The sequence below is a fragment of the Apodemus sylvaticus genome, chromosome 10 (assembly GCF_947179515.1).
Source record: "Apodemus sylvaticus chromosome 10, mApoSyl1.1, whole genome shotgun sequence".
In the NCBI taxonomy this organism is placed as follows: Eukaryota; Metazoa; Chordata; class Mammalia; order Rodentia; family Muridae; genus Apodemus; species Apodemus sylvaticus.
The window spans coordinates 110,075,480-110,085,515 of record NC_067481.1 but is presented as its reverse complement, the minus strand read 5'-3'; the positions used below and the strand labels follow the sequence as shown (position 1 = coordinate 110,085,515).

Here is a 10,036-nt window from a genome sequence, read left to right as displayed (position 1 = left end):
CAAAAAGACAAAGAAAATGAGTTAGCAGGGCAGCAGTATCTCAGTCATGACCTGAACGCCATTCCCTGCCATCCCCTGCTTTGTACTGAAATCCTGAAGGAGAATTTTCATCCATTCCATCTAGTGTCATCATCTGTGGCTTTTCTGTGACTAGCCTTGTACTACTCTTTAGATTTTTGGTCACCCACATTGAGAATGAAAACCTACCTTGAGGATATTTGATCTTCTAAAATTCTCTAAAATCTCTTGGTACTTTTTTTCTGTGGGGATTTTTCTACATAGAGTCTTAACAGAATAGAACAGAGAGAAAGCTGTGCAGAGAAAATTATGTGTCTAAATGAGGACCTAAGGAAATTTGGCCTCTGTATACTTGGTTTCACATGTTTCTCATATTTAAAAAGGTGCACGCTGACATCCCACATCCATTTCCATCCCTTGGCCTGGAAAGAGAATATCCACAGTCTTCCATTAAAGTGGCACATTCAGCAAACATTCAACTGTCAATGGGCATTGCTAAAGTGGCCTAGTGCCACTCTCACCTCAGCACTCAGGAGGAACCAGATGGACCCACAGAAATTTGAGGAAACTGGTTGTCCTCATAAATTTGAAACTAGAAAATAAAGAGTGTTCACAGTCTTCCATTCCCAATCACAATATGAATCTTTGTCCACATAGAAGGTTTGTTTATTGCTTACCAGGAGTGCACAACCTCATCAGATGTCATCAGGTAATGACTAGACACCGGAAGGTTCTTAGTTCCTGGAGGTACTGTGCTGTTGGCACCTAGTCAGATGATACACTGAAAGATGCTGGTGAACTGCTTCAACCCTCAGGTCTGTCCAAGATTCAAAACCGATTCACAAACCTGTCAGAAATTCTGCTTAAGAAGAGGATATGACCATAAACTCAGTCTAAGAAACTGATGTCTGGGTAATTATATGACTCCTTAGTAAGAGTGATTTATTTTTGGAAAAGAGAAGAAATAATGGGAGATTTACTATAATCTCAAGAGAATGCCTTTATTTTGCTGGAAAGCACCAGTGGAAACCCAGGAGAAACCTTGTTCTAGGAGTTATAAAAGAAGGATAATGCAAACTGTGGTACCTGAGCTCATCTGTAAACCTGAGCTTTATCTTTGTAGACAAGGAAGTGTTATATCTGCTCATCACACAGGCTTCAGAAGTTCAATAAAATCATGTCCAGAAAACCCCTCCCCAGTGCCTGAGCTACTCAGAGTCACGTGTATCTCCTTATATTCTGTTTCACCTTTCAGGGCCTCTTATGGTTGGTGAGACTTTTCTACCATCCTCTTACTATAGGTAAAGCACACTTGTCAGTCACTGAGGCTGAAATAATTATTTCCTGGTGACAGCTCTGCTTTCTACTTTTTATTCTGCCTACCCAATATGATAGCCAGTTTGAAAAAAGCCTAACTGTGCTTAACAACACTGATGCCAAGTAGTCCACAATCCTCTGGTGACTGTGGAGCTATAGGAAGCCATACCTCTCTCCCGTGGAATTCACTGAGCTTGGCCACCCATCAGAGACAAGCCAGTGACTTCTTGAGAGGAGATTTGGAAATCAAAACACCTCCCAGATCAGATACACCCTGCTTTCTGGCCCCCTTTTCTTCTACTATGATTTGGACCATGTGTGCACAGGTTCAAGAACTAAGTCTACTACCAATAATATTCCTTACTCATTGATACCCCACCTTTAGTCCTCATGTCTTTGAATTGCAAGAAAAAGCCTGTGTGTGAGCTGCCAGAAATCTGACAAAGAGATGACAGCCTCAAGTGCCATAGCTTTCAGCCAAGGAGAGAACCCTGAATAGAACAACAGGTTGAACAAGGGAAGAGTTCCAGGAAAGGAGTAGAAACTGCAGGTTCTCATGTGAGAAATTTGTGATAGAGCACAAAGATGGCTTTTCCTTGTCCACATTTATCTAGGTCGGCTGCCATTTTGAAGAAGTTTTTCCTAAGGCTCATGTAAGAAGCCAACAAATAATTGTTGTTGATTTCAGTGTTCTGCTCTAGCGCACTTAAGATTTGGAATCTCTCTTGTGGAGGTAGAGTGACATTATGATGTCTGAGGATGTTCTAAGACAGAAAAAAAAGACAGGAAAGATCAAAATCATTGGTCAGGCCTGCTGCCATTCCAGATCTCTAGCGCACGTGCACATGCATGCACATAAACACACACACACACACACACACACACACACACAAACACAAACACATACACACAGTTCTGTGCATCTGTATTGCTGCATGTTTGTGTTGGATTCACAGATCTCTTTTGCTAAAGAAATTAGAGTGAATAGAACCCCACAAGTGGTGATTGAGTTTTATGAATTTGGTAAATAATCCCACCATGGGATTTCCTTATTATGGTAATCAAGTGGTAGGCTTAGGATTGGGATGTCTGTCCCCATTAAACATGTAATGCACAAGAGCTTTCAGGGAATGCTCAACTTTAGGAGCTGTCTTACAAATAGCCTATTTATTGAAGTGAGAACCAGAAAACTTCACATAGCTATGAGTGGTTCTGTACACATAGAAACGTAATGCATTTTCATGACCATGAGGAAGGAAAACTCAGTTTCTGCTGTCTAAGAAGTTCAGAGGAATGGATACAGAAAATGTGTTAAATTTACACAATGGAGTCCTACTCAGCTATTAAAAAGAATGAATTCATGAAATTCTTAGGCATGTGGTTGGAACTTGAAAATATCATCCTGAGTGAGGTAACCTATCACAAAGAAAACACACAGTAATCACTTGCTGATAAATGGATATTAGCCCAAAAGCTCAGAACACCCAAGATACAACTCACAGATCACATAAAGCTCAAGAAAGAGTAATATCAAAGTGTGGGTACATTGATCCTTCTTGAAAGGTGGATCAACACACGATGGCTTACAACCAACCGATAGACTGAGCATAGGTTCCTCAATGGAGCAGCTAGAGAAAGGACCCAAAGAGATGAAGAGATTTTCAGCCCCACAGGAGGAAGAAGTACCAACCAGTATCTCCAGAGATCCCAAGTTTTAAAACACCAAACAAAGAGAACCCATGGCTCCAGCTACTCATGTAGCAGAGGATGGATATTTCAGACATCAATGAGAGGAGAGGCCATTGCTCCTATGAAGGCTTGATGCCCCAGTGTAGGGGAATGCCAGGTCAGGAAAGTGTGTGGGGGATTGTTGGTAAACGGGGAGGGGAAATGGGATCGGGGATTTTGGGAGGGGTAACAAGGAAAGGTAATAACATTTGAAATCTAAATAAAGGAAATAGATACTAACAAATAAACAGAAAACAAACAAACAAAAATGTTCAGAACCTAATCCTGAGAATCCTCAGTAGGCAATAAAACAGTTGAGTAATCTGAGCACTTTGAATCACAGCATTGTGCATGACTTTCTTGGGTCAGAGTGTTTGAGCACAGAGTGCAATGCAGTCTAAAGACTAACTGATAAGGGCATTGACCTGTGTTATCTAATCCCAGTGGCAATATAAAGAAAAAGTGATATATGTCCACTTGGGTGAAAACATTTGAGGATCATTAGTATAAACACAAAAATAACATTTACATTTTAAATTTGTCTCTCATAATTCCATGTAAATTACCTTCATTTGTAACTGCATTGAGACATACCATATTTGTTGTTCCAGTAGAGAAAGATCCTTTCTTCTGTAGATTCCATTGGTCTGAGTGCCTAGGTATCACTAGGTTCCCACCTGTCACAAGTTAAACAAGAAGCTAGGAAAGGAGATCCTTTCCTTCACTGGGAATTAATGTTATATTACATTAATGTGGACACACTTCCCAGGGAGGATGTGGATGTGACAGGTGAAGGGAAGATCAAGATTAATCTTTTAGTCATTTTTACCTCAGATAAATCCCTGTGCAGGATTAGATGTAAAAGGACTTCAACCTGATTGCTGAGAAAGTCTCAAGCCTCCTCTCTCAACACTGCTGTTGCCATTGGTCTCTGAGATCTCACTAGATCACCCATTTAGTTGTGCTTGTAGGATCATAGGATCTTTCAGTGCATTCCTCCAAAGATTTCTAAGTTTGGCTTATAATTCAGTGCCAATAATAATCTGTCATAGGATATGATGTATTACTGAGAAAATAGATATTATGGCTTATATTGAGCTGTTGAGTAACTGTAGTTAAAAATGTCTCATACATTTATTATAAAATACTTAGAACTTTAAGTGTCTTAACACAAACCAATGACAAATGGTTGAAGTAATTGATTTGCTAATTAAGCTGATTTCAAGATTCCATAATGTGTAAATTTGTTAACTCTTAATATTGTATCTGCCTAATGTTTGGAACTGATAATTTTCATTTAAAATATTTTTTAAAAAATTAATATTGAAGTATGAGTATCAAAAATTCTAATTTTATACTTTTGATATTCAAAAGTGTATCAAGAAATCATTCAAGGATAACTGAGATATTTTAAATAAATTCTGTTATGTATGATGATACATTTTATTTCATTGTTCTTCAGATAATTGGCAGCTATACCCATTCTATTACTTGTCTCTTTGAAACATTGCAGCTGTAAACATGTATGTTCAAGTATTCCTGTGAAATTATTTTGACAACAGTTCTCTTGCCTTTTGGCCAGGAATTGCAGCTAATGAGAATTTCTTCCTGGGATAATTAATTTCCCTGAGCACTCTCTTTTCAATTAAAGTTGAAGAAAGGTATATAATAATAAATAGGGACTGTTAAATACGTTTTGATGATTTATACACCTTCAAGTTGACTGGAATCATCTAAGAAATCGTAGAAGCATATTTCTGGTTATATGTGTTAGAGACTTTCCAGGTGGGATTAACAGATGCAGGTGTTCCACTCTGAATGTGGGAACTGTGTGTCCCTTGACCTGGAAGCTGAGGTTGAATAAACAGTAGCAAAGGAGATAGCCACCAGAGAAGTACATCCCTTCTTCTTTTTTGCCTTTCTGCAAGGCTAAAATGCTGTACTCCAGCATACTGTACTCCCAGCCATGATGAACAGAATCTTCCTCCTATTGGAATGCAAACCCCTATAGCTCCTTGGAACCTTTCTCTAACTCCTCTATTGGGGACCCTTTGCTCAGTTCAATGGTTGGCTGAGAGAATCCCCCTCTGTATTTGTAAGGTACTGGCAAGGCCTCTCATGAGACTGCTATATCAGGCTCCTGTCAGCTAGCACTGTTGTCATGCACAATAGTGTCTGGGTTTGGTAACTGTATATGGGATAGATTCCTATTTGAGGGCAGTCCCTGTAAGGTCATTCCTTCCTTCTCTGCTTGACACTTTGTTTCTATATTTCCTCCCATGAGTATTTAGTACCCCTTTGAGAAGGATCTAGGCTAAAGGGGTCTGGAAGGATGTACCAAGTTGACAGTGAAAGACACAAAAATGAACTAGAGCAGCTACATCAGTTTCAGACAAAGTAGGTGTCATTTATATAATAACATGTCATTACTTAAAGCATAACATACATGCTTTTCTTACATTTTGAAGGTTTACAGTTCCATGATGGAGTCACTGGAAGTGTTGAGTTCACGATCTCATTCATGCATGGCAGCTTCTTGCTGTCTTTCTACAACCATGAAACGAGCTCCTTGTCCCTCTCTGGACTGTTATTGGAGGTAAAGTGACCCAGAAGTGACATCACTGCTGGAATCCCAGCTCTCTCCTGGCAGGCTGTGCTCAGAGGGCAATGAAACCACCCAGCTCCAGGGTGCAGATGGTGAGTGGAAGGATCCTTTCCCAGATGCTCTACTCATCTTATGTCCTGTGACTCTACCACAGTTCTTATTTTAGATTCGCTGTCTTTATCCATTTGTTACCCTATGTTCTAATAAGGACTCTTGGAAAGGCTCCTATTGTCTCACCATTATAGTACTTTGAACTTTGAACCAGAAGTTATCTGTGACCCCAATATGAAATACAATTCTCAACATCCATTCACAAGTAATATTAGACAGTAGTGTGGGCCAACTGCATTTCTTTTTTTTAAGAAGTTGTATTTTATTTCATTATGATAAGTAAAAAGCAAATTTCCAATAATTATTGTTAAAATATACTATATATATATATATGTGTGTGTGTGTAATTCGAAATTGATTGACTAGATTGCAACATTGAAAGATTATATATACCATAACCACAAAAATATGTAAAAACTTTGGAAGAAGTAAAAAAAAATCATGATTGCTTGAGTTAAGGACATACTGGTAGAGAAGGAAAACCCTCCTACTTTGTGACATATTTGCATATGTATTTAATTGGACTATAAAGGTGTTAGAAAGTGAAGGAAATAACCTTATATTTGTAGGGTTTTTTTTTTGAGATTTCTTTTTTTTTATTTTTTTTAATTTATTGATATATTTATTTACATTTCAAATTATTTCCAATTTTCTGGACCCCCACTCCCCGAAAGTCCCATCAGTCCCCTTCCCTCCCCCTGTTTTCCCACCCAACCCTTCCCACTTCCCTGTTCTGATTTTTTAATTTTTTTAAATACATTTTTTTAGTCAATATATTTTTATTTACATTTTAAATGATTTTCTCTTTTCTGGCCCCCCACTCCCCAAAAGTCCCATAAACCCCCTTCCCTCCCCCTGTTCTCCTACACGTATGACGTTTTTATTGCCTGTTGACATTTCTGTGATCTGACGTGTTTGTCACTACTTATAGTATTACCCTCTCACTCAAAATCAGCCTGCAGCTACATGCTTTCCAGAAGCAGTCTGTTCTGCCCAGCTGCTCTAAAAATCAATCTGTCTATAAAAAGCCAGCCTTGCTAAGGGTAATGCCAGCATAGGTATTTCTTTCCCAAGCTGAATGAGAGAACACAGACTTTCAGGGTCCAATTCTTTAAAGAAAGTAAATATACACATAATAGAAGCTCCAAATGCATCATTATTTACATTTTTATATTTTATATTTTTACCATTTTAAAAGGTACAATGGCATCATTAATTGAATATACATTATGTTCTGTAACTTTCCCCCTGTGCCCATGTCCTCAAGGATCTTTCCCAGTTTCTCTTGAATATGTTGTGGAAAATGCAAAGACAGAAAATCAGACATTATGCTGGCAGAGAGACAGAGATACATACAGAATGTCCAACAGACAGGCAGACACACACAGAGAAAAGAGAAAGAGACAGACAGAGAGAGCAAGATAGAAAGAGAGAGACAGAGACAGAGACAGAGACAGAGAGAGAGAGACAGTGCGAAAGAGTAGCACCCAACTCCATATGAGATTTCTCCATTAAATACCCCTCCTCAGAGCTCAGGAAATCCTGAAGTAGAAAAATAAGAATAAATAATATACTTTCCATAGGATAGACTAGACACAAGGAGAACAAAGCGTTCTAAGTCAACTGATCAAAACTTATTTGTATACACAGACACCGAGGCAGCAAACATAGGGTGTACTGGGGTGTACAAAGTCTTCCCAAAACCTACCTTACACTTTAGTATTTTTATGAGAATCCTAAATGTGTAAAAATATGTCTCAGTTTCTTGTGTCTTCTCTTGAGCTCTTTTCTTCTATTGGTTTGCCAAGTCTTACTTTGTTGAGGTTTTCAGTGTGGTAGCCTAAGTTTCATTCTTAAATTCAATATACAGATCTAAAAGAAACCACCTTCCTGAAATTATCTGCTGACTTCCAAACTTTTATCCCTTTACTGATCAATATTGAACACACAAACAAACAAACAAACAAACAAATGTTAAGTATCTTAGATGAGGTTTAGAGAGATGCTTTAGTGATTATGAGCATGTACTGCTCTTGCAAAAGACCCTACTGAAGTTCTGGTACCTCATAAGCTGGCTCACAACCGTGAAAGTGGAAGGTAACATTAAGCAACATCTGAAATTGTCTTCTGACATCCACATTTGCATGCTGTGTGCAAATATCCTCCCATTGTTCAGGTGACATTCCTTACTGTATATGAAGGTGTATCTCTATATTTTCAATTGTTAAATCTGTACTGATAAAGACCTAAGTGATGGCAGGAGTTTGATACTGTCATTTCTGAACCATCACTGTGTTTTAGATTTTACATTTTGCTGATTTAAATTTTGCTGTTTTGCTCAAAACAGGAATGTCATTGCCCAGTGGCAATCCAAGAAATATTCTGGCACTGCCTTATTGCTGATTGCTAATTATAAATATCTGACAGCCAATAGTCAGGTCAAAACTACTGGGGTTGACCAGGGCAGTAGACAACAGAGGGGACAAAAGCAGATGCAGGAGTATGAAAAGATACTGATGGAAACAGAAGATAGGGAACAGAGCAGTAAACAACAAGACCCAATTGCGTAGGTAGATTTTTGTACAACTTGAAGTTTAAATGAGCTATCCCATTAAAATGCCTATAGCTTTGACCAATACAGAAATCTATGTTTTAGTTCTCCTGTAAGCTGCTCTGTGAAAAGCCCTGCTTTCATCTATGCTTACAACAATACATACCTGCAAAACAATATGTGATGCAGCTTCTTGGGTGTATGGATGATTAAACTGATAGACAATTTCATGGTTTCCTACATAGAGGAATCCAGAGAAGCTTCCATCCCTCTTCCAAACACAATGGTCCTTCCTGCCTGACAAGTGTAGCCCAGCCTTCTCACATTTCTCTCTTGCACAAATACCCTTTGAGCCTTGGTAACAGGCTCTCAGGGCAGCAATAGAGCCCCTGAGAACAAAGTCTTTGATTTATTACTCGTGCTGTATGCATAGAGGCAGAGAAGGCACACACAGAACTAAGTACACATGTATGAATGCTCACATCTACAAGCATAATCTCTCACTCATGGAGACCCTCATCTCTGTACATACTCATGTATCACACACAATTGGAGAAACCTGTAACAGAGAGGCACATGTAGACACACATACTTCAAAGGGTTTTTACAACTGTATAGCCATTTAATCTACTGTACACTTGAGAAACTCCCCTGAGCCAGCAAGAAACTGGACTTGTGTGTTAGTTCATGATAACTGTGGCATCCACTGCTTCCTCCTTTTCCTGGACTTCCATCAACCACTGTCCAATCATGTTCTCTTTCAGATATCTCTGGATAAAATAGCTAAGGGTCCTGGAATGCAAACTGCATGACAAGTGTGGTTGCCAATCTTTCAGCCTTGTACATCTATCAAGATAGCAGTGTCACAGATGGAGGTAGATGCATAGTGCTCTCACAAGGCAGAGAGGGGAGAGGCATTCAACAGAAAGCAACAGGCATGCCACTTACTTCATTCAGCTTAGAATCTCTGTCTCCACAGTTGGCTCCAGTCAGTCTGTGGAAAACTTCATCCCTCTGCTCCCTCAGAATCTCTCTTGACCAATTAAAGGTAAGTTGTCTAAGAGACATGGCAACACAGCTTGTGAGCAATGAGTATTTCTTTATGGTCACCTGTCCCTTTGCCTAACTGTGAAGTATCTTTTAGCCTCTGGTTCCTATATTGATGATTTGTGAGGTTTGGTTGTCCAGAACTTGAGCATGCTATATTAGTAACTCAGGCCTAAATAGAACATCAACATCACTGTCACTCAAACCTCACTGAAGCTGAGGCAAGAAAATCATGTGGCCAGCCTGCCTTATATGGAAATTCTACCTCAAAAAATGCATGATTGTCATTCAGAAATGTCACTGCACCTGACATCTCATAGACTACAAATGCCTCTTACTATGCTAACAGGAAAATGTCAGCAGCAAGGAGGATAAACTGCTCTGAGTTAATGAAATCACCTGAGAGGTTCTTTGCTTGTTGATGGAGAATCACCAAAATATCAGCACATCCCTCCTCTCATCTCTAGAATTGGCTTTACTTTTGATCAGGTCTAACTATGTAATCCAAACTACCTAGACATCTTGGTATATTTCTCCCTCTATCCCAAGAAGCAGGACTTGAGATGTAAGGCAGAATAGCATACTTTTTGTCTTCTGAGTGACTTACCTGATTAAAGAATAGGAAAATTGGCAAATTTCCTACCTTCCATTATCTCCAA

General features: G+C 39.0%; 1 long non-coding RNA gene across 1 annotated transcript; it reads right to left on the bottom strand.

Moving 5' to 3' along the window:
- Positions 1-412: 412 nt before the first annotated feature.
- LOC127695228 (uncharacterized) lies at positions 413-9,354 on the bottom strand. The gene is made up of 3 exons (XR_007979924.1): positions 9,279-9,354; positions 3,658-3,740; positions 413-865 (listed from the first exon to the last, which is right to left on the bottom strand). It is a non-coding gene; the product is annotated as an uncharacterized LOC127695228 (long non-coding RNA).
- Between the last annotated feature and the right edge of the window lie 682 nt (positions 9,355-10,036).